Source organism: Staurois parvus, unplaced genomic scaffold (assembly GCF_062004578.1).
Source record: "Staurois parvus isolate SC_StPar_1 unplaced genomic scaffold, SC_StPar_1.0 ptg000389l, whole genome shotgun sequence".
In the NCBI taxonomy this organism is placed as follows: Eukaryota; Metazoa; Chordata; class Amphibia; order Anura; family Ranidae; genus Staurois; species Staurois parvus.
The window spans coordinates 8472695-8499312 of record NW_028318185.1 but is presented as its reverse complement, the minus strand read 5'-3'; the positions used below and the strand labels follow the sequence as shown (position 1 = coordinate 8499312).

The 26618-nt window shown below is 41.2% G+C and overlaps 1 protein-coding gene across 3 annotated transcripts in view; it reads right to left on the bottom strand.

Annotated features, from left to right (window-relative positions):
- Positions 1 to 225: 225 nt before the first annotated feature.
- Positions 226 to 26618, bottom strand: part of KHDRBS3 (KH RNA binding domain containing, signal transduction associated 3) — a 234335-nt gene continuing 207942 nt past the window's right edge. For all 3 annotated transcript variants that reach the window (XM_089685953.1, XM_089685954.1, XM_089685955.1), the window contains one exon: positions 226 to 681. The gene's annotated coding sequence lies outside the window, so the exon portion shown is untranslated. The remainder of the gene's footprint in view (positions 682 to 26618) is intronic.

Genomic DNA, 26618 nt, shown 5'->3' with positions numbered 1-26618 from the left:
GAATGGATGTCCACGTGCCTGTGGCCATATAGTGTAGGGTAGTCTGCTTCCACCTAGGATGTGTGGTCGTTGATATTGGGCTGTAAAATGTACTGGGAGCATATGAATGGTTTCTGTATTTTGTAAAGCAGTTGAAATTTGTGAACATAATATAAATGAATAAGTATACCATCTACATCTCCGCTTGCTTTATATTTAAGTGATAACTTCACTTGAAATCATTAGTGAGTTCAAAAACAAATTCCATAATTTATTCCAGCTTGTTTACCTTCCAAAAAAAGATTGACACAGTCATCATTTTCAATCGCAGTGTTCCTTACTATGTGATATTCTTAATGTATTTTTAGTAATATATATATATCTATTCTTAGGTTAAAAAAAAAAGAAATAACACAAAGGAATGTTAAGTTGCAATTTAGGGCTGTTACAATTATTGCACATGAAACCAGACAGAAACATATTTGATTCCAAATAGAAAGATATTGAAAAGAGGATATTTAATAATTCTTAGAAGAGAAACCACTGGCAGAATCCTATCATTTATAATGCACAGGTCTGAGATCCCTTTACGCTGGAAGAAAATAATGATGCATCTTTTCCAAGCAATGTATCTCTGTAGGCACATTGGTGAGTATTGAGCGTTCCTGAAGCTGTCTGGATGGAGGGTGGAAGGAGGAGTCCCTGCAACACAAATGACAAGAGTGACGCACAGCTCAATAACAGGACAAATAAACAACATGCAATTATATACAATATTGACAGGCATGCGTAAAGGACACATGGGCGCTGGTCTAAGGTGACAGAGTTTCGGCAGGAAGGCATCAGACTTTGTCTTGCTCAAAGTTGACCTTTCATTGTTCAAGTTCGCATGAACTTATTCCTTACATGTCACAATATACAGCATAGTTTGAAAAAAAAAAAAACATAAGTCCATCTAGTTTAACCAATAGAAAAAATAGAATAAATAAATAGAATAAAAAGAATACAATAGAATAATCAGAAATAAATAGAAAATGTCCATATACAGAATGCTCTACCCAGGTCCGGGACAAGGTCAACCAGTGCCCAGGACAAAAATGGGAAACTGCACCTCCTTGCTCTTTGTGAGCACCCTCTGTTTTGGAGCATGAGATAATGTGAATATTTCCATTGCACACGTTCCTGGAATGGGCTAAAAAGTTGCATCTGCTGCAGCAACAGCCAGCTGGAGATTGGAGACATCATGGGGTTTATTTACTAAACCTGGTTGACTCAGAATCTTGTCCACTTCTGCATAAAAACCAATCAGCTTCCAGGTTTTATTGCTGAAGCTTAACTGAACATGCTGAGGTTAGAAGCTGATTGGCTACCATGCACAGGTGCCCAAGATTCTGAGTCAACCAGGTTTAGTAAATAAACCCCCATAGGTCAATGTACATATTTTCCATGACACCACAGATCATCAAGTGTCAACTGAAAGCTTTAGTGAAGAATAATCACATCACAAATACATAGATGAAGGGGTCCTGCACGGCTCCGAAACATTGCTCTATGTCCTTTGTGATGTGATCAGTCTTCAATAAAGCTTTTGGATGATGCTGTATAATCCGTGGTGTGCTGGAAAATATGTACATTGACTGCTCTGGAGCACGACAGCCCAGCCTCCTGGCGGCTGCTCCTCCTGTACTGAGGACGAGCCGTCACTTGTAAACACAGAGGTTGGCACAGGAAGCCGGCTTCTGTGTTTATAAGTGACAGCGGGTTACACAGGGCTAGTTCGGAGATAGCGGGACTGCCATATCCTGTTCTCAGGGCAAGTGCCCCTTTCCCCTCCCTGACCAGAACCAGTTTTTGAAGAAGTCTATCATTTTTCCCAAAAGCTTTAGATTTAATATTAAATAGCCTTCCTTGATGTCCAGTGAACTTTGCCTAGGCTGGGAAGAGGCCAACAATCTGCTGCAGGTAGGAGGAAGCATTTTCTCAGTCTCTTCACCTCTTGTGATCAGACTGCAATATTGAAACCTTGTACCATGTCACAGGGTGAGAGGCTGTAGCAGGGGCTGATCTGAGTTGGACTTTTTTTTAATACAACCAAGAACAGCACATGCTTCTCGACCTATATAACTGTGCCATCCCACAATTGGCATTACAGAAAAAAGGTGCAACACAATGTCCCTTTCTGGCAGGTCAAAGAGTGATAGTAGGTTAATTGAATCCTGTCCAAAGTGGCCCAAGTATGTGTATGTATGAATGTAAGTTAGGGACCTTAGATTGTATGCCCCTTGAGGGTTAGGGACTGATGTGAATGTACAAAATATATATATGTAAAGTGCTACGTATATTGATGGTGCTATATAAGTACCTGTAATAAATAATAATAAATAAAAATAGGCAGCAGCAGAGTACTGATCCCTTGTATACACACAGCCACAAACAGAAAGGCTAAGTTATAACTTCTGGGGACTACATTACTATGTCATTTCTGAGCCAGCATCTCAGTCCAGGAGCTAGATGCTAACCCTGGAGGATGCCTGAACATAGATAGTACGGTCCTTTAGAGAGAAAAGCAGCTGAAGAAATTGCCAGGGGAGTACTGTAAGAGTTAATAAATACCTTTTGTTAATGCACTTTCACATAAACAATATATCTGACAATAGGTTGACTTTAACTGTGATCCAGCGATATGAAAGATTCTTCAAAATATCTTGTTACTCCACCACCATTATATAAAATTAGAGCCTCTTACCAGATGAACAGACCTCAAAATTTCAGAGGTCAGTTCACACACAATGAAAATGCCTTGAGATGATTAGGAACCACACAGCACAACAGCAGAGATCAAGGAATTTTAGCTGTAGCCAATACTTCTACTAAGCATATGCCAGGATTAAAAAAAAAAAACAAGCTCCATAGTGTAAAACCGTTTTTACATATTTTTTTGCAACAAAGAGAGGTACGTACATTAAGCAGCAGTGTATACGAGCAAAATAACCAACCCAGCCACTGCTTAGTCAAGCAGCGTGATGACATTAGCACAAGCTCCACCCCGGCATGTTTTGTCCCAGAAGACATTCTCAAGGTGACGAAACATGTTAGGGTGGAGCCTGTTCAAATGTCATCATGCTTCTGGACTGTGGAGTGGCTGGGTTGTTGTTTGATGCTGATGTACATGTATTGTCTCATGGTTATTATTATTTAATATTTTTTGCACCAAGTGCAGTTGTCTTCTTTTGTATTTGATTGGTCCACTTTGACTATGATGGCCAAGGCAGTTTCTAGTGTTTGGAGATGTATCAGTTTGTTTGGCACATGCTCTTGTATTTTTAGTCTACCTGTGACTGATATTGTTTTCACGACGAACTGTTTTTTTTTTCTGGTATTTTATATTGGAAGATAAACTTCTCTTTGCAAGATATCACCTTCCCGCCTGGCCTATAGCAGATTGACGGCCGGGTGGGACACATATGATGTCCTGTCAAAACAAGCTGCTCACACGGCCGCGTGGCCACTCAGCGGCCACAGGACACAGCCGATGACATATCACCACACCGACCTGTTGCCAGTGTCATGTGACCACTGTGACCAATCACAGCATGATCTGCTGTGATTAAATAATAATAACCATGAGACAATACATGTACATCAGCATCAAACAACAACCCAGCCACTCCTCAGTCCGGAAGCATGATGACATCAGAACAGGCTCTACCCTAACATGTTTTGTCATCTTGAGAATGTCTTCTGGGACAAAACATGCCGGGTGGAGTCTGTGCTAACATCATCACGCTGCTTGACTAAGCAGTGGCTGGGTTGGTTGTTTTGCTTGTATACGCTGCTGCTTAATGTAAGTACCTCTCTTTGTTGATGTTAGTTGTATACAATGGATGGCTTCCTCTCATGCCATCCGTTGTATACAATTATGTTGTTAGCTGTGACTGGTAAAAGCAGTCACATGCTACAGACAGGGCCAGTCACAGCCCATCTGTATCATGTTATCAGCTTTGCCCAATCACAGCTAATCACAACAAAAAACTGAATTAATCAGTTTCATTCAGCAACAATGATTGCAAATATGAATTCAATACATTGGTATTAGCAATCATAATGTATTAAAAAAATCTTGATCACTTGCCCAGAGTAGTTCAATGTTACTATGATAACATTGCATTGCTTTGGTCACAGTGTGCTGAAATATAAAATAATAAAAAAAGAAAAAATTTAATAAAAAATAAAAATAGATAATAGAAACATTTGAAAAAAAAAATACAAATTCAAGTATTATTATTATTTTCACCAAAGAAATGTAGTAGAATACATTTTGACCTAAATTTATGAAGAACTGTTATTTATTTGAAAAATGTTATAACAGAAACGAAGAAAAGTGCATTTTTTTCAAACGTTTTTCTTTTATTTAACAAAAGATAAAAAACTCAGTGGTGATTAAACACCACCAAAAGAAAGCTCTATTTGTGTTTAAAAAAATGCTAAAAATGTCATATGGGTACAGTGTTGCATGACCGTGCAATTGTCATTCAAAGTGAAACAGCACTGAAAGCTGAAAATTGGCCTGGGCAGGAAGCAGGTATAATTGCCCGGTATTGAAGTGGTTAAACAACAAAATTGTATTGCATGCATCACAGTTTTATTTTCACCTCTTTGGTGACCCATACCTCCTACCTCCCCGGTTACAGCACTGCAGCCACTCTCAGTCTCTTGCCTGTGTTCCCCACCCGCGCACCATGGTCTCATTGTCACTGCGTCAGTGGAACCACGGTGTGTCACTGCATCCTATGTGCCTGTTGAGTCCTGTAGTGACATCAGGGATGGAGAATGGTGCCATGATATGCAGAGGGAAACACAGACATCCAATATTCCCAGATGTGATGAATGTGAAAGAGACTAATGGAGACTGCAGCACTGGAGTGGAGGGAAAGTAGGCTACACAGGCCAGCAGGGAGGTGAATATTGGAGCTCTTCTGTTGCAGGGAGCTTTCATTTTGAATTTTGTGTTCCGCTTGCTTTAAATAGAAATAACACGTGAAAAGTATATGTATTGGACAGATATCTTCAATATGTTTTTTATTTTGCCCAGATATATACTTTAATTTCTATGCCCCGTTTCCCCTAAAGCAAAATCCCTTTTGGCTTTCAATAATGTACATATCTTTTTTTAATAACGGTTTATGGGAAGAGTTTGGCAACACATATATGAAGTCGTAATAAAGATTCAGTAAAATTGGCTCCAAGGGGAGCATAACTGACATTTGTTGACATAAAAGGGGATCGTTCTCTAGTAATTCTCGACAACACAACTCTGAGATGAAAAATTGTTGCTGCTGCGATTTAAGTTTCATTAGCAGAAATGATTGCGGTTTGCACCATGGGTCGGGTCAGTAGTATGTAGGATGACAAGGAAAAGCCATGCCATTCCATTATTATGTGCGAATGACTGCAGAGCCCAATGGTCTGAAAGGCACTTGACAGTCCTTTTGTATTTGATGAAGACACTGACTTTTATTGTGCTGTGCTATATTTGAAAATCCACACTTTTCGAGAGTCTAAACACACGTGCAATATACCTACGGTCAGGGACAGACTGACCATTTGGAAACTCGGGCACTGCTTGACGGCCTGGGGTCAGTAGGGGGCCCCATGAGATGCCCCTGGTACCTTTTTCATAGACTTTTTTGAGTTTGGGTAAGGACACAGGAGCCCCATGATACCTATTGCCCGGGGGCCCCATGAGTTGTCAGTCCGCCCCTGCCTACGGTCCTTCAGCTTTTAAGGCTTGTTCATACATGCTTTGCTCTCTGAAGAGCAATCCATATTGTATCACCTCCTCATCACCTGTTTTAACCCCTTGAACCACAAACAAGTGCACTGCAAACATGTACGTTGCACAGGGTTGCGAGATGCTTGTAGAGTGGTCACATTTACTTGAAGGGGTCATGTTTGGTGGCTGCTACAAATAGCGACAGAAGAGATAATTTCTGTTTCAACTATGAAGCAAAGCATTATGTACACCCACAGCTTCTGCCTCTAAAGCTAAAGGGGGAAGTGGCAGGGGGTGGTAAAAGTGTGGCTCAATCACAGGGTTTAAACCCACCCCCCAACCACTATTGTGAAAGGGCTCCTTAGTAGAACTGAAAATTTGGGGATGTTTGCTAGACAGAAAAATGAGAGAGTTAGGTCCTATGTAGACGGGACACTTCTGAACGATGGAAACTGACTGCTGGAAAACGTAGGTTAAAAAACATCTGTTTAGCCGCGTTTGCATACCGTGTTTGCGTTTAGAAGCGTTTTTTAAAGATAAGCACAGGAGAACCTCCCAAATGCCCAGAATGCATTGAAAAGTGGTAAATTATTAACTATTTCAGACTGTTTCAAAGAAATACAGAGAGTAGAAGCAGAGACAGCAGTATGTGTTGAGATTAGCTTAGCTGTGAGTTGCTCATTAACATTTCTTTTGTTTCCAAGGGTGGGAAAGGAGTCTGGTGGAGGGAGTCATTAAGGTCACCTGGCAGGGGGTCTGCATGAGGAATTTGAGGTATGAATGGTCATTAATATCTCTTTTGTTTCCAAGGGTGGGAGTGGTCTGAGGTGTGAATTGGTCATTACAATGTGTGACAAGCTTGGTAGGAACATCCTGTGTTCAGTGTTTTGTCTATGTGACCACCTTGAGTACCTTGAAAACACTTTGCATGCATTTTTCATGATGAAAAAAGGCTCTGGACAGCATGGGAACTGGAAGAGTTAAAAAATTTTTTAAACGCTTACAAGTCCATTTACAAGAGTTTTGCGTTTGAAACGCTGATAGAATCAACTGCTGACCGCAAGTTTGGTGCGTTCAAAAAAACAACTGTAAACTCAAATGCCTGTAAATGACTGTAAACAAGGATGTGTACATGGACACATAGGAAAACATTAGGGAGAGTTCAGGGGTTGCTGAATAAAACACTGAACAGCTCCTAAACGTGAGTTTATCAGCTGCAGTGTACATGAGCCCTAAAACAGAATGTATAGTTGCTATTACGTTGAACTGACTGAGACTATTGGAACCATATCCCTCTGTCCCTGTTTCTTCATCTGTTGTCCCCCTTTTTGGTCTGATGTCTTGACAGCCATTAAAAAAAGATTAATTAGCTACAAAACTGTTATATTACATTATACCTTACATATTACCCCTATGATGTATGGCTGGGGAGTACTCCATATTTTGTTCTAAAAGATGTCCCTCATTTTCATCTGAGATGTATGCTTTCACATATGTTTCAGACTAGGTTTTATGTGGGCCCCACTGCTTGCTAGCAGAAATGACTGCTGGGAAATAGGATAATGCACATGGACTCAATTACTGTTCCATTTGTACCACTCACTAATCGTAAGTTGATGCATATTTATAAGCATTGTGTTGTAAGTGTATTGCATTGTAAATGTATTGTACAGTATTGTATTTCTATTGTAAGCGCCCATATTTATTTGTTTCTATTTTAGAGTCCTCAGTTCCAGGGTGCTTTGCTAAAGTGAAGATTCTGCAGGCTTCTCAAGAAGAGTGAGAAGATAATGGATTCATTGAAAGAAGAAGGCATGGTAAGGTTTGCCTCAAAACAACACGACTCAAGTTTAGATGCTCAAAAAGCTTTTGACCGTTTAAGTTGGCCTTACATGTTCATGGTCTTGGAAAGATATGGTTTCAGGGGTCCATTTGTAGCAGCCTTGAAGGCCCTTTATTCTTCCCCCTTTTCGCAGGTCAGATTAGCCTCTTTTTTTTCACTCCCCTTTCAGATGTCAAATGGTACACGTCAGGGTTGCCCACTCTCTCCTTTACTGTTCATTCTTTGTCTGGAACCATTAGCCATCGCCATAAGGTCGAATCCGGATATTCGCGGGATACGATCCCATAACCATGAATACAAATTATCGCTGTTTGCTGATGACATCCTCCTCACGCTTGCGAGTCCTCATACCTCCCTACCAATTTTGCATAAGACCTTGAAACAATTTGGGGCCATATCTGGCTACAAAGTTAACACGTCTAAAACTGAGGCACTTCCGATACATGTCCCTTCTGGCGTTTTATCCTCGCTTCAGGAAGCCTTTCCCTACCGGTGGTGCACCCACTGTTTAAAATATTTAGGTACTAATCTTACTTCCTCTTACCAATCCATATACAAGGCCAATTTCCCCCCATTATTTATAGCAATTCCTCGTTCTCTGAAACACTGGGATGCCCTGCCCATTTCTTTTCTCGGACGCATTAATGTACTAAAAATGACCGTGTTACCCAAACTGTTATACCTGTTTGCGACTCTCCCCGTTCCCGTTCCTATGTCCAAACTTCACTCCCTCCAGAAATCTTTCCTGCATTTTATTTGGCACAACAAGCGGCACAGGATTGCACGTTCTGTTTTGCTTTCTCCGCGTTCTAGGGGGGGCTTGGGGGTACCGGATATAATAACATACTACTATGCAACTCATCTTCGTTTTCTCATGTCATGGTCTACTCACTATCCTCCCAACACGTGGGCTGAGATTGAATCTTTACAATTGTCTCCGGCTCATCCATGCTCCCTCCTTTGGTCGACCTCAACAGTGGATGTCTCTTCTTTTCGCCACCTATTCCTTGGTCCCATGCACTTTTCTCTGGCTGTTTGGCGGAAATGTAAGGCTAAATTTACACTGGCCTCTGATTGCTCCCCACTGACAAATATTCTCCATAACCCTAATCTTCCAGATAATATGGCCATGTCCCGGATGTCTCTTTGGGTAGCAGCTAACCTTTTTCAATTGCGTCACTTGGTACACCCGGTGACTCGTAAGTTACACTCATTCCCAGATCTCCAGAAAAAATCTCTTCTACCTTCTCAACACCTATATATTTACCTTCAAATACGCCACTTCTTTTCTATCTTATCACCCTCATTAACCCTGGGGAAGCCTACTTCCTTTGAACGTTTATGTATGCAGGGCCCCCACCAAAGGGGTATTATTTCTAACACATATAAACTACTTCTAGATGCCCCCTCCTTGTCCAATGCCACTCACCTTTACATGCGTAGGTGGTCTCAATTCGTACAATGTGATATTGATCTATTAACGTGGAAGAAAATTTGGGAAAATGCATCTAGATCTTCTGTTTGTGTGGTTTTTAAGGAAAATATTTACAAGCTCATGATGTTATGGTACAAAACACCTGAAGTTCTTCATGCTTATAATCCGAATGCTTCTCCTGCCTGCTGGCGCTGTGGTGGAGACCAGGGTTCTCTCTACCATATCTTTTGGACATGCAGCTCCATTACTCCTTTCTGGAAAGATGTTCTCTCCCTGTTACAATCACTAATGCGTACCTCTCTCCCACTTGATCCACTACATTTTTTGCTAGGTCTACCATTTCCGGGTTTACCTAAACCATCCGGAAAACTTGCTGTACATGTTCTGACCGCGGCTAGGAGAAGCATTCCTATGTGTTGGTTGTCTTCTACCCCTCCTTCAATGGCGATTCTGTACAAACTTATTGCTGATGTTAGACCGATGGAATACTTGACTGCACTACATAATTGTTCATTTGCTGTGTTTGAGATGATTTGGCTCCCATGGGATACCTTTATTTCCTCTATGCCGGCCCAAAATGTAAGGTCCTGATAACCTTCACACTGTTATTTTATGTTTTTGTTGGTCCTGTCCTTACGCAGTTTTGCCATCGATGTAACTTTCTATTTTGCTTGTTTTCTTTTCTTATCCTTTTTTTTTTTTTCTTAAACATACTGTTTGTATATTTTTGAAAATCAATAAAAATTGTTATTACAAAAAAAAAACAACACGACTCTCACGATTCAAGATTTTTGCTTGGACTTCACATCCACAGTAAGTACCTTCAAACTTCCCCATGGCTTCTTCCACCTGTTTCAGGTGATTATTTTTATACCCTAATTTATGATAAAAAGATGGTAATACATTATATGAAAGATTTAGCACCCAAAAAGAGACATTAGGTTACTTGGGGGTCCTGCCATAAAGGTCCTTGTTAAAGAACGTCCTTTCATAGGATGAGACATGATGAGCTTGAGTTTTGGTATGGGTTCAGTCCGAACCCAAGTTCATCCAAAACCTGGAAGCTAGTTGTCATTACTGGGCCAATGAGTTGCAGGTGGGAGATTCCCTGATACACACAAAGTGGTGGGGATGCTTGTGACATATGGACACATGGCCATAACAGGTCAATGTCATTGACTTAATATGGCAATATTAGGTCACTGATGTCACAAGCATCCTGGTCCCCTTGTGTACATCAGATGTGGAAATCCAAGTGCATTTATTTCACTTTAATGGAGGGTGTGGGTCCCTGGACCTACCCTGAAGTGTTAGGGGAGGATGTGTGGCCATTAGGTTACTGCCATCCTTGGATCTGGGGAATCTGTTCGGGAGAGACCCTCACCAAGTTGGCTTTACCTGGCCACGAAGAGAGGGACCCACTAGGTCTAGGTGGTCCAATTTAATCCTTGCCCCTTTCAGAAGCCTTGTGTCCTGGGGGGTCAGGGTAAAGTCCTATTTCTTTGGGAGGTGGACTAGAGACACACTCTTAAGTGTGTGTGTTTTTTAGGTTTTTTTTTTTCATGCACCACAAAGGGTTCAATTGAAAAAAATCTCATTGGCCTGGCAATGACAACTGATTTCTAGGTTTGGACTGACCCTGAGCTTCCTTATTTGACAACTCATCCAGTGCCCGAAGCAGTATAGCAAACCCCAAAACATCAGTGAACCTCCACCATGTTTGACTGTAGGGACTGTTTTCTTTAAGCTCCCTAGCGGTACGATTATTTCAGATTTTTGGTGCTGAAAGCGGTACCATTGTTTTGCATATGTAGTTTTTTTATTGTAGGCCTGTAATTTAGGAATAACTCACTGAAATCTGTCCGAACAAGAGTCTAGTAAACATCCCGGGGATGATAAAATTTGAAACACGAAATCATAAATTATAATTTAATAAATAATCATAAAAAATAATAATATAATAATAATAAATTTAATTCAATAATATAATCAAACCGAAAACACTGAAATTTGAAATATAGCGCCAAGTTCGCACATTGCTGAGCAAAGTCGCAAAATCGTTTTCAGTGTCTGATGACGAATTTCCCCCACGAATCATTATCACTCAATTCTGCAAGTGGTTCTGATTTACTATCGCTGTTCTCTAGCCGGTCTAAACCCGCTTTTCACCTAAAGGGACGCTTTTTGGACGCCATGGACGTTTCTCAGTTTCCAGGCAGAAAGAACAGATAAAATGAAGGTAGGGCGCCGGACAAAGCACTCGGGACAAAATGTATGTGAAATGGGTTGAAACAGCAATGTTTTACTATGAAAAATGTGTTTTGAGAAAAATGTCATTTTTTCAAATTTCCCGCCGCCGGTGGCGCCTGTACGTCCCGATGTCACAGGGACCGGAACACAGAAGCTGGATGCCGGCATTGGTCGGAGGAGATGGCCGGGGACGTTGCAGGGGACACATCGCGGGAGCGAAGGACAAGGTAAGCTCTGCAGGGACTCCCTATGCAGCGCCGCATGGTAAGCCCGAGTGTAGCTCGGGGTTACCGCTTTTGGTACTGACATTTTACCCCGAGCTACACTCGGGAATACCGTTAGGGAGGTTAAAGGCCTCATTTCTTTTTCTGGAAACAGTAGAACGATGGGCTTTACCAAAATGTTGTCATTTTGTTTCATCTGTCCACAGCACATTCTTCCAAAAGGACGTTGGCTTCCTCAGGTATGTTTTGCCAAACTCCAATCTGGCTTTTTTCCTCCCAATTGTGAGATTATAAGTGCACATGCCCACACCCATTGCTCAGGCATGGCCCGCGGTCATCATTATAAGGGGGCCGGTCCCGGGCAATGATGTGCAGCTAATGCTGGAGTATGTGCATGTAGTGGCTAAAGATGCTTGAGGAGATCAGCAGTACTGAGATGGAAAAAAAATTAAAAGAGTGGAAATTAATTGATAAAAATGGCACTTTTTATGATACATGGTGTGTTGGCCATCTAAATGCAACTCAGATAGGATTTAGATTTACTTTATGTTCAATAAGATGTGCTAAATTCGTAAGATCTGGTCCACTTGGCACGCTGGCTTTTACTTGATACAATGCACAATCCCAGCACCTCCATTTCTCAGCCGCTGCAGCTAACCAGTATTGATTTTGGGAGTATCTGCCTTGCCTCAGTTCACATATACCTTTTATGTTGCAGTGTAGACTGGCAGCACAACGAGGCTGTGATGAACGTGCTACAAAAAAGGGTTTCATGTCTCCAGCAGGTCTTTAGGGTTTAGCAGGATGAAATCTAATGTGGATCATTAACTACTTTTTAACAAGAACTCCGACTGTATTGCCAGTCCTTAATGATACAAGGCAGAAGAGAAGGGGGGATTCAGCTGCTGGGGAAACTATGTCAGTCGTGAGATCATGCAACTGTCAACGAGGTCTATGTTAGCAGGGGGGAAGACAAAGAGAAAGAAGAGAATGGATTTGACGTCATTTCGGATCCTGGGAGGGAGAACATTTCACACGCGGAAAAAAGCCAAAAACGAGCTCACTTCTATGACTACGGGTTCACAGGGTTACAGCAGGTTTTTTTCTCCTCCTATCTTGGGTCTCAAACATTTAATTCTTTTGCTGGAACAGCTGTTTTTGCATTTTTTTGCACACTTAAAAAAAGAAGAAAAGAAAAAATAATTTTACACCTGAACAGGGGCGGACTGACCATTCGAGCACCGCCCAAGGGCCCGGGGTCAGTAAGGGGCTCATGAGATGCCCCTAGTACCTTTTTTTAATAGGCTTTTTTGGGTGTGGGCGAGGAGACAGGGGCCCCATGATCCCCCATTGCCCGGGGGCCCAATGAGTTGTCAGTCCGCCCGTGCACCTGAAGATGACTTGCCCACCTCTGTACCACCATACGTGCACTTCCTGATATTGAGGCAGTTATACGGGGATCATGGTTGAGGCTACAACCATGATCCTGGTATCGTTTTTTACATTCTCTTTTAGGTAAAAGTAATCCTAGTGGCTATACAGCTGCTGGATTACTTTTACAGTTGGTGGAAGACCCCCCCTATCCTGCCACCTTCTCTGCCTTTACTGGGCTGTCTTGGGAAGACCGCTAAGGATGTGACTGGTGGCATCAGCTTCCCTGGACACAGTGAGAGAAACTGATATTGTTCCTCCCCCTCTGTGATGCCAGAAACTGGAAACAATGAGGATTTAGTTACTTCCAGTTGTGGTTTCTTTCTTTCTTAGCTGTTTATTTATTTCAGGTACTTATATAGTGCTGTCAACTTACGCAGCGCTTTACATATATATTGCACATTCATATCAGTCCCTAACCCTCAAGGGGCGTACAATCTAAGGTCCCTAACTTACATACATACACATACTAGGGACAATTTAGACAGGAGACAATTAACCTACCAGCATGTCTTTGGAGTGTGGAAAGAAACCGGAGTACCTGGAGGAAACCCACACAGGCACAGGGAGAACATGTAAACTCCAGGCAGGTGGTGCCGTGGTTGGGATTTGAACCAACAACCCCTAGCACTGCCAGGCGAAAGTGTTAACCACTTAGCCACTGTGCTGCCCAAGCTGTTGCCGGCTTGTAAAGCAGCAGACCAAACCGATCTCAGTTTGATTTGCTGCTTTGGAGGCCAGAGAAGAGATCTGGGGTTTCATAGACGATATTAGCGCAAAGCTTTATCAAGCACAAACTTTCAGTAAAATTTAATTTTAGGGCACAAAACACAACATATTATCCAATTTTGCGATAAAATATCATTTGCACCAAGTAAATAGATATCCAACACGTCAAACCTTAAAAATGTGTGTGCCAATGAAACCGCAACAAACTTTGATACCCTAACCCTAGGTCCACACCTAAGTGTTTTCTGCAGTGTTTTGCAGAAACGCAGTACAGTCCATGTAACATGATTTCCTATGGGACAGGTTCACATCTCCGTGTTTTCACCCGGTGCGTTTTTTGGAAAGGGTCAGGGACTTTTTTAAATGCAAAATGTTGCGTTTTTGCTTCTATAGACTTCAATGGGAACGCTGCAGAAAAACATGTATTGCATTTTGCTGTGTTTTTGATGTGTTTTGCTGTGTTTTTGATGTGTTTTGTATTTAAAATCTGCCTAGCAACAATAAAAATAATAAAAAAAGGGAAAAAACTCAAGTGCAAAAATGCAAAACGCAATGCAGAAACACATCAAATGCAACCTGCATCGATGTGAACCTAGACTAACTGGATCAGTGTTCAGGGGCTTGTCAGACTGCTGAAGAGCTGTAATGTTGCATACTGTTAGACAGCTGCGGCCTGACTCTCCTAGGTGCCACCAGCATTTTACCTCTTGTTGCAGCAGCCTTAAAAAAAGTAAAAGAGCCCCATATTTTTAATGTATGTGCAGCTTGACTGCATTACATTAATAAAAAGTGATATACTCGCCGTATAAGACTACCCCTCTTCCAATGCACACCAGTGGGAGGAATAGTGCCCCATCATTGGTGTCAGTGGGAGGAATAGTGCCCCATCATTAGTTTCAGTGGGAGGAATAGTGCCCCATCATTGGTTTCAGTGGGAGGAATAGTGCCCCATCATTGGCATTAGTGGCAGGAATAGTGCCCCATCATTGGCATTAGTGGCAGGAATAGTGCCCCATCATTGGTATCAGTGGGAGGAATAGTGCCCCATCATTGGTGTCAGTGGGAGGAATAGTGCCCCATCATTGGTATCAGTGGGAGGAATCGTGCCCCATCATTGGTGTCAGTGGGAGGAATAGTGCCCCATCATTGGTATCAGTGGGAGGAATAGTGTCCCATCATTAGTAGCAGTGGGGGGAATAGTGCCCCATCATTGGTGTCAGTGGGAGGAATAGTGCCCCATCATTGGTGTCAGTGGGAGGAATAGTGTCCCATCATTGGTGTCAGTGGGGGGTGGAATAGTGCCCCATCATTGGTGTCAGTGGGGGGGGGGGAATAGTGCCCCATCGTTGGTGTCAGTGGGGGGGAGGAATAGTGCCCCATCGTTGGTGTCAGTGGGGGGGAGGAATAGTGCCCCATCGTTGGTGTCAGTGACACCAATGATGGGGCACTATTCATCCCACTGACACCAATTACACTTGCTGACCCTGTTCTAGTATGGTGCTGCTGCAGCCAGCATATGTGGTTGCAGCAGCACCTCTACACTGAACACTTACCGGCCGCTCCTGCACTCGATTTTCGCCCCCTCGCCGGTGATTGGCCGCCTGTGTGCCTTTCCTGAGCTACAGTTCTGGCGGCCAATCACCGGTGAGGAGGCGGAGCCGAGCAGCCACGCGAACATCCAGTGGCCGAACTGAAGGAGCAGCCGCGCTTCCTGGACCGGATCGTCGTGGGACCGGAGCCAGGTAAGAAACAGCAGCCCCTGCCCACCCCTGTACTTAGTGTCCCTTCCGTTGGAAGGGGGGGCGGCGGCGGTGGCACCGCGCCACCCCCCTAAAAAGTGTCAGTATGCCGTATACCGGCGTATAAGATGACCCCCGACTTTTGAGAAGATTTTCAAGGGGTAAAAAGTCGTCTTAGAAAATACGGTAAATCTAATGTAACCAAAAAGAGGTTTTTTTTTTTTTGATATTTAGAGGACCAGAGGGAAACAAATCAGAGGTTAATTACGTAGTTACATAGTTAGTCTGGCTGAAAAAAGACAAAAGTCAGGCCAGTACAACCATTAAAAAAAAAAAAGTTATAATCCTACACCCACAGTTGATCCAGAGGAAGGCAAAAAAAACCAGCAAAGCATGATCCAATCTGCTCCTGCAGGGAAAAAAAATCCTTCCTGATCCCTGGAGAGGCAATCGGATATTCCCAGGTTGGACTGTCCTTTTAATGTTACAAAACTGTTAATATAAAAAATTAGTTGAAACATTTTTCAAACATTATGCAAAACAAAAACCCTTTCCATCCAAGAAATTCAGTTCTAACATTAAAGTGGTTGTAAAGTCTCATGTTTTTTTACTTTAATGCATTCTATTCATGAAGGTTAAAAAAACCCTCTGTGTGCAGCATCCCCCCAGCTTCCCCTAGTACTTACCTGAGCCCTATCATGATCCAGCAATGTGCATGAGAGCCTTGGTTCTCCGGGGACTCTGCCTCCTCATTGGCTGAGACAGCAGAGGGAGCCATTGGCTTCCGCTGCTGTCAATCACAGCCAGTGAGTCAATGAGGAGAGAGAGGGGATGGAGCTGAGTCACCGCTCTGTGTGTGAATGGACATGCAGAGCAGCAGCTCAGGAGTGAGTCAGGAGTGAGGTGATTGGATTAAAGTGTATGTGCTACCAGGGGCGGACTGACCATTTGGAAACTCGAATCGATGTCATTCAGGTAAATGCTTGCTTATAGCAAAGTAATTCTTTGCTATAAGCAAACTGTGTAAAAAAAAAAAAAATACTGATCACTTCTCCAAAGTAGTACAATGTTACTATGGTAACATTGTACTACTTTGGTCATAGTAAAATATGAAAAAAAAATCTAAAAAAAATGTAATAAATTAAAAATAATAAAAAATAAAACAAAATAAAAAAATATATATATTTTTTTTTTTTCATACTGTCAGCAGCCAGTGTCCCTGATCACCGCCATGCCAGTTATATGATGACGCTGTACTGCACTGGTGACAGTATGTAAAAATACAACTTCAAAAAACTCGCCATTCCTCTTATGAAGTACGTCGGACTGTCTACTTTACAAAAAGGGGTCATTTGGGGGATATCTGTACTTTTCTGACATTTGGGGGATATCTGTACTGTTCTGACATTCTTGGACCTCAAGAAATTAGATTGGCTGTCAGTACTTCAGGATTGATCAATTTTCAGATCTATACCATAGTTTGTGAACTCTATAACTTTCCTACAAACTAAATAATACATCCTAATTTGGGTTATTTTCACCAAAGACATGGAGCAGAATACATCTCGGCCTAAATTTATGAAGAACAATTATTTATTTGTAAACTTTTATAACAGAAACAAAGAAAAATGTGTTTTTTTTTTCAAAGTTTTTGGTCTTTTTTTGTTAATTTAGCAAAAAATAAAAACCCCAGCGGTGATTAAATACCACCAAAAGAAAGCTCTAGTTGTGTGAAGAAAATGATCAAATTTTAGTTTGGGTACAATGTTGTATGACCGCGCAATTGTCATTCAAAGTGTGAGAGCGCTGAAACCTGAAAACTGGCCTGGGCAGGAAGGTGTAAAATTGCCCGGTATTGAAATGGTTAAAGTAGATGTAAACCCTAACTGGGCGACAGATTGCAAAAACACTGTACAACATGTCATCTTGGCATGATTTTGTTTTCCATAAAATACATTTTTCATCTTTCTTTCATTCTGTGTTTGTTTATCAGTGCTGCTGATCTCCTTCATTCCCCATAATAAAAACACAATTAAGAATTGAATTCTGTGGTAAGCGTGCAGACGTGGGAATTCAAGGTTCAAAGACCCTATCATTGAATTCTACAGGAGATAGAAGATACTATATTACTAGATAATTGAAGTTGCCATCCCCATTGAAAAAAAAAAAAAAAAAATACTCGTAAATAAAAACAACGTGAAAGGAAAAAAAAATACTTTTGTGTGGTCTTACAATTTTCAAGCAAACTTAGGTACGGCTCTTCAATAATACATTCCTGATACGGGAAAAACTAATAGTAATAATAATGGCAGAAAAACTAAAGCTGTGTATTGTAGCAAAACCTGTTTTATTATTGTATCTTTTCTCATTTATAATAAAGCTTTTTAGTGTCCTTCAAATTATGTGAAATAAAACCCAAAAATAAGTCCATAATTCTTTCTCCAATTTCTGTAAAAATGTCAATAATTGCCGTGTACCTCAAAACAAAGAAAACTCAATAGTGTATTATCCTCAAAAAAATGATTAAATACATAAATAATTATCAAAAAAAAATTCCTCAATCTTTTCTCATGCTATTCATTTTATCTTGGTGTTTTGGGCTGAAGGCATTTTTTTTATATCTGATAAGTGCAAAAAAAATACCTTTTGGATCCCGCCAGACATCCAGTCACTCCCTACGCTCTCTGCCTGTACTGCATTGTTAGAAGTTGTCTGTGTTATAGGCCCTGGCCACATCAGAACCCCCTCTCCTATGCTATGGATTAGAAGAGAGAGGAAGGTGTTCTGTAGTCCTAACATACTTCCACTCTTAGAGTAACAGTGCTGCTCCTCCATAGATAGAGTACACTGTGAGCGTTGTCACCCCAGAACAGGAAGTGTATTACTGGCAGGCTCATTAGGTAAATATAAAGAATCCAGGAAAAAAATGAAAACTAATGCAGACACCACATCTCTGGACTGGTAAGTTTCCATAAATACAATTTTTGTTCTTCGGGTAAGGTTCACTATAAGGGTCCTTTTACACAGGCGTTCTGTATGTCCATTTTCATCTGTCCGTTTATGGATGAAAAACGGACAGCCATGTATTTCTATGGTCTAGTGGATGTAAACGGATGATCATCTGTTTACATCCATTAATGTCCACATCCGTTAACATCTGGTTTTTTTTAATGGAAGAAAACCCTATTTTTCTTCTGGAAAACAAAAACGGACCAGCCATGTATTTCTATGGTCTAGCGGATGTAAACGGATGATAATTTATCTACATCCGTTTATGGATGAAAAACGGACAGCCATGTATTTCTATGGTCTAGCGGATGTAAACAGACGATCATCTGTTTACATCCGTTAATGTCCACATCCATTAACATCTGTTTTTTTGAATGGAAGAAAACGCTATTTTTCTTTTGGAAAAAAATGGACATCCATGAATTTCTATGGTCTATCAGATGTAAACGAATGATCATTTATCTACATCCGTTTGTGGATGAAAAATGGACAGCCATGTATTTCTATGGTCTAGCGGATGTAAATGGATGATCATTTATCTACTTCCGTTAACATCCATTTTTTTGAATGAAAGAAAACCCTATTTTTCTTCCGAAAAAAAAACGGACCAGCCATGTATTTCTATTGCCTATCGGATGTAAACGGATGATAATTTATCTACATCCGTTTATGGATGAAAAACGTACAGTCATATATTTCTATGGTCTAGCGGATATAAACGGATGGTCATCTGTTTACATCCGTTAATGTCCGTATCCATTAACATCCGTTTTTTTAATAGAAGAAAACCCTATTTTTCTTCCAGGAAAAAAAATGGACAGCCATGTATTTCTATGTTTAGCAGATGTAAACGGATGATCATTTATCTACATCCGTTTATGGATGAAAAACAGACAGCCATATATTTCTATGGTCTAGTGGATGTAAACAGACAATCATCTGTTTACATCCGTTAATGTCCACATCTATATACATCTGGGTTTTTTTAATGGAAGAAAATGCTATTTTTCTTCAGGAAAAAAAACGGACCAGCCATGTATTTCTATGGTCTATTGGATGTAAACGGATGATCATTTATCTACATCCGTTTATGGATGAAAAACAGACAGCCATGTATTTCTATGGTCTATCGGATGTAAACGGACAATCATCTGTTTACATCCCTTAATGTCCACATCCGTTAACATCCGTTTTTTTTAAATGGAAGAAAACCCTATTTTTCTTCTGGAAAAAAAAACGGACCAGCCATGTATTTCTATGGTCTATCAGATGTAAACAGATGATCATGTATCCACATCCGTTTGTGGATGAAAAAACGGACAGCCATGTATTTCTATGGTCTATCGGATATAAACGGATGATCATTTATCTACATCCGTTTATGGATGAAAAACAGACAGCCATGTAATTCTATGGTCTAATGGATGTAAACGGACGATCATCTGTTTACATCCGTTAATGTCCACATCTGCTAACATCCTTTTTTTTTTAATGGAAGAAAACGCAATTTTTCTTCTGGAAAAAAAAAGGACCAGCCATGTATTTCTATGGTCTAGTGGATGTAAACAGATAATCATTTATGCACATCTGTTTATGGATGAAAAACAGACAGCCATGTATTTCTATGGTCTAGCGGATGTAAACGGACGATCATCTGTTTACATCCGTTAATGTCCACATCTGTTAACATCCGTTTTTTTTTAATGGAAGAAAACGCTATTTTTCTTCTGGAAAAAAAACGGACCAGCCATGTATTTCTATGGTCTAGCGGATGTAAACAAATGATCATTTATCTACATCCGTTTATGGATGAAAAACAGACAGCCATGTATTTCTATAATTTATCGGATGTAAACAGATGATCATTTATCTACATCCGTTTATGGATGAAAAACAGACAGCCATGTATTTCTATGGTCTATCGGATATAAACAGATGATCATTTATCTACATCCGTTAACATCCATTTTTTTGAATGAAAGAAAACCCTATTTTTCTTCTGGAAAAAAAAAACGGACCAGAAGACAAACGGCTGTAAATGGATGTAAAATAGACATGAAAATCGAGGTAAAAAGTCAAGTGTTGATCTGTTTAGCGCTGATTTAAAAAAAAAAAAAACGCGACTGAACTGATGAAAAAAACGGAACGCCCGTGTGAAAGGACCCCAACTCACTTGCTCTAAAATCCTTAGGGTAGAAAAAAAAATGGCTCTTGTGTGACATATAATTTCAAATACATTTTGGCTTTGTCATTCATTTTGTAATAAACCCCCTGCCTTGGTGGCCTTAATTTTGCCCAAAAAAAACCCAAAACATCAAATTACCATTAGCTACCTTTGATTTTACTTTGTTCCTTTTTGTTTTCTTAATTTTTTTCAACCTCCTTGTTCGCACAAAAGCTATGCTGAAGTAAACATGTCTAGCAGAGGCGCTTTAATTACAAACAACTGCAATCAAAGGAGGTGGCAAGGCGTCGGAGTTAAAAAGGTGTCACTTTCCCCGCAGGTAATTTGCTTGGCAACTCTGGTAATGTATGCACTCTTTTGCATCGACCTCCGCGAAGATATATGATACAAGGTTACTTTCATGATACATCAAAAAGCAGGCAGGAACCTCACCCCAGCACAGCAAGACGTGGTATATGGAGGTCTCATTATGGCTGAAAAGATTAAATTAAGCAAGCAAAAATATACACAAACGTATACATTAAAAATAAAAAAAAACTGACATTGGATCATTTTCCTATCACATGTAATTTTACTAAAAATACATCAGAACAAGCCAGCGAAAGGTTGAGGAACTCTGTTCAAATGATATGGTTCTCAAAGGAAATATTATAATGAGAGAACATGATTAATGTTTTTCATTAGTTTATTATAGGTAGGATAACACAACTTAAAGGGGTTTTCTGCTTTATTGATGTTTCTCAGTTCTTTTTCCATTTAGCCACAAAATGACTTATGACCTCCTCTGCTTCAAGGAAAATTGTGATAAAGGATAAATCAGTTCTTACTTTTTCATGTTATGTTCCTCCGCAGTAATAGCAAAATCCACTGTGAGTGCATCCACTGGTCATGTTAAATGCCACCGAATAAAACACAAGTTTGGATTTGGGGTGACACCATTTATTGGCCAATAAAATGATTGTAGTGCACGCCCTGGAAGCATGGTGGCCTCTTCTTTCGGTAGTTGGTTGAAGAAGGGGTCAGTGTGCCTTGAAAGCTTGCACCACGGTCTATTTCTTTGACCAATAAATGTTGTCATCCCAAATTCTAACTTATACTACGATTTTGCTTCCACTTCCCTACTGCCCTATAGCAGAACTACTGCTACAGGGTGGCAGGGCTGCACAAAATCACACACATATATACATACATACACATATATATACATATATACATACACACACATATATATATATATATATATATATATATATATATATATATATATATACACACACACACATGTATATACACATTATATATATATATATATATATATATATACACATTATCAGCGCTGGCTTGTTCTGTGTGTGTGTGTGTGTGTGTGTGTGTATGTGTATGTATATATATATATATATATATATATATATATATATATATATATATATATACAGAACATTTAAAAAAATGTTTTTTCTTAGTTTTTGTTATACAATTTTGTAAATAAGTGATTTTTCTCCTTCACTGATGTGCGCTAATGAGGCTGCAGTGATGGACACTGATAGGCTGCACTGATGGACACTGATAGGTGGCACTGATGAGGAGGCACTGGTAGGTTGCACTGATGGGCATTGACTGGCATCACTGATGGGCACTGATACATGACACTGATATATGGTACTGATAGGCGGCACTGATAGGCAGCACTGACTGGCACTGATAGGTGGCACTGACTGGCACTGATAGGCAGCACTGGCTGGCACTGATGCGCACTGATAGGCGACACTGACTGGCACTGATAGGTGGCACTGATTGGCATTGATAGGTGGCACTGACTGGCACTGATGGGTGACATTGAAAGGCAGCTCAGATGGGCACTGATATGTGGCATTGATGTGCACTGGTATGCACTGATATGTGGCATTGATGTGGCACTGATGGGCACTGGCACGTGGCACTGATGGGCACTGACAGGTGGCACTTCTGGGGCCACACTGATCATCAGGGCACACTGATCATCAGTGCCCTAATGATCAGTGTACATGTCCCCTCCGCGGAATGCCGATTACCGGCTCTCCTCTCCTCTGTCAGCGTGACAGCTCGAGAGGAGAGAAATGCCAATAACCGGCATTTCCGTGTTTACATGTGATCAGCTGTGATTGGACACAGCTGATCACATGACCGAGCCGACATCTTCGGCTCTTTCCGTGATCCGCTGTGTCCGAGGGACACAGCGCACCGGCGATCGCCGCGCTGCGCGCTCCCTGAGCCGCGCACGCGCAGTGAGAATGGTAGGACGTCATATGACGTCCTATCAGAACGAGAGAACCGCCTTGCGCCCGTCATTGTACTATAGGGTGGGCAGAAGGTGGTTAGATACAAACTTTTTCACCAGTGTGGATGTGTCTTAAGGCAAAACACATGTGAAGCAATGACTTGCAACGCATGGCATTGCCCCATAGTATGCTACAACAAAAATGTGTTTGGTGCAATAGAAGCTCCATTATTTCAATGGAAATCCTTATTACAACACAGGTTACAAACATGTCATAACGGACGTTACCACATGCATTCTAATGCACTGCACAAATGTAAATGTACCGTTAGTGATCCTCACAAGAGACTCTTTCCATTTACTTGATGAAAGGGGTCGATCAGTGATGTACAGCTGTCAGCCTTCATAGAAAACGAAAGCCTGGGGCTATATGAAGCAAAAGTCCTTATTGAGAAGTAAGCTGTGTTCCCAAGCTGCTGTTGTAAAGGTAGAGTATGTCATGGATATCTGTACGGTCCTATGAATATTAATGGCAGCACCTTCCCTAGCAACATCAGCCTAGCTCAGCACTGTTGTATTCACATTCATGTATACCTTTTGCTCTCCATTCGAAATTAAAGGGTATCTAAACCCAAGAACACAAATGGAATTTATTGCAGTTTGTCAGTCCTTAGAAGTGACAGCTGCATTAGTCTTCTTTTTTTAGTGATCACCTTGTGATCTTGTCACTAACACACCTCCTGGCCCACACAGCACAGTCATAGCACTGTATCTATGAAGGAGCAGGTCACCCTAGGACAGGAATTGTGTTAGAACTAGAGGAGACATCCCCTTCTCCTCACTCTTTATACCAAAGATGGGAGGTGTTCTGCTGTGGATAAGACTGCAGCATACACAGAACTCAGTACATCACTGGATCAATGGTGGGACCAATAGGTATCTTTTTGCACTTGGCAAACAAATATAGCACATGGCTTCCAATGGTAAATTTAGCACACCAAAAGAAGCAAATAAGAGAAGTTTATTGTTGGGACTCACATGCACTAGCTAGGGGCTGTACTGGATATCACGTAGTATCCCCATAGTCCTTTCCTGAAAAACATCTAAAATCTTCCGGTCATAAAAAGTACAAAACTGCCTCCTGATTGTGCTCCTGCTTGGTCACCCCATTACATGCACCCATGATGGACATTATGAGTTGAAGTGAGTGCACTTAGACCATAAGCAGTTGAAAGTCTACAGGAGATCAGCGCTGAGATTTAAAAAGGTGAAAACATGAAAACTGTACTAAATTTGGCAATTTATTTACAATAATCAATGGGGGGATTTATTGAAGGCAAATCACACATATTCTGGGGCAGCTTTGCATAGTAACTAGTCAGCTTCAATGTTTTATTGTCCATAGCTTAAATGAACAAGCTGAAATTTACAGTTGCAAGAAAAAGTATGTGAACCCCTTGGGATTACGTGGAGTTTTGCATGAATTGGGCATAAAATGTGCTCTGAACGTCATCTAAGTCACAACAATAGAAGAACACAGTCTGCTGAACATAATACTACACAAACATTAGATGTTGCCATGGTCTAATTGCACATAACATGTAAACATTCACAGTGCAGGGAGGAAAAAGTATGTGAGGCCCTAGCTCAATGACTTCTCCCAGAGCTAATTGGAGCCAGGAGTGAGCCAACCTTGACTCCAATCAGTGTGATGATATTGGATGTGTTGCTGACAGCTGTCCTGCCCTTAAAAAACACACACCTGTTTTGGGTTTACTGGTTTCAAGAAGCATTGTCTGATGTGAACCATGCCTCCCAGAAAAGAGCTCTCAGAAGACCTACCATCAAGAATTGTTGACTTGCATGAAGCTGGAAAGGGTTACAAAAGTATCTCCAAAAGCCTTTATATTCATGGGTCCACGGTAAGACAGACTGTCTACAAATGGAGAAAGTTTAGCACTGTTGCTACTCTCCCTAGGCGTGGTCGTCCTGTAAAAATGACTGCAAGAGCACAGCGCAGAATGCTGCATGAGGTAAAGAAGAATCCCAGAGTGTCAGCTAAAGACCTACAGAAATCTCTGGCACATGCTAACATTTTTGTTGACACATCTACAATAAGGAAAACATTAAACAAGAATGGAGTACATGGGAGGACACCACGGAGGAAGCCATTGCTGTCCAAAAAGAATATTGCAGCACGTTTGAAGTTTGCACCTGGATGTTCCACAGCACTACTGGCAAAATATACTGTGGACAGATGAAACCAAGATTGAGTTGTTTGGGAAGAACACACAACACTATGAGTGGAGAAAAAAAGGCACAGCACACCAACATCAAAACCTCATCCCCACTGTAAAACATGGCGGAGGGAGCATCATGGTTTGGGGCTGCTTTGCTGCCTCAGGGCCTGGATGGATTGTTGTCACTGATGGGAAAATGAATTCCAGAGTTTATCAAGACATTTTGCAGGAAAACGTACGACCATCTGTCCGCCAACTGAAGCTCCGCAGAGGATGGGTGATGCAACAGGACAATGACCCAAAGCATACAAGTAATTCAACAAAACAATGGCTGCAACAGCTCAGAATACGCCTTCTGGAGTGGCCCAGTCAGAGTCCTGACCTCAACCCGATTGAAATGCTGTGGCATGACCTTAATAGAGCAATTCACACCAGACATCCCAAGAATATTGCTACACAAACAGTTTTGTGAAGAGGAGTGGTCCAAAATGACTCCAGATCGTTGTGCAGGTCTGATCTGCAACTACAGGAAACATTTGGTTGAGGTTATTGCTGCCAAAGGAGGGTCAACCAGTTACTAAGTCCAAATGTTCACATACTTTTTCCTTCCTGCACTGTGAATGTTTACATGTTATGTGCAATTAAACCATGGCAACATCTAATGTTTGTGTAGTATTATGTTCAGCAGACTGTGTTCTTCTATTGTTGTGACTTAGATGACGTTCAGAGCACATTTTATGCCTAATTCATGCAAAACTCCACGTAATCCCAAGGGGTTCACATACTTTTTCTTGCAACTGTAGAAGTTGATTGGTTACTTTGCACAGTTGCAACAGATTCTGTTTGTTCCAGTTTTAGTAACTCTCCCCCCAATGAATACCTTAGCAAACCAATGGTCACCCCGTTAAGGTTTAGATCCACATTTACTAACCAAAGGTCATTATAGACATTTGACAACAGAAGCATTGACCTCATGGTCAGGAAGACACCAGATGGGTACAGAAGGAAAAAAATATAATACTCAGCTTAGGAAGAGATTCTTCACCGGATACACCCATTCACACAATTTCCATAGGCTGAAGCACGTTATGCCTTGCCTTGAGGCAACTTTTTCAAAATGAATGGGTGCATGCACCATTCCTGCAATGCACTGCACATATGCCAGCAAGGTGCAATGAGGTGCTACTCAGAATGAATGGTACCACATCACCCCAATGTATGTAACATGTGCTGCCATACCGTGAATTGACCCTGAGAGTGGTTTAAAATGTGAAAGAGTTTTGTAGAAATGGCAACAAAATGGAATTGAAAACTGGGTTATTTCCCTGTGACTAATGATATCCATAGTTATAATTAATACATGGTTACATACAGGGGCAGACTGACAACTCATGGGGTCCCCGGGCAATAGGAGATCATGGGGCCCCTGTGTCCTCGCCCACACTCACATCCAAAAAAGCCTATGAAAGGTACCAGGGACATCTCATGGGGCCCCCTACTGACCCCGGGTCCTTGGCAGTGCCC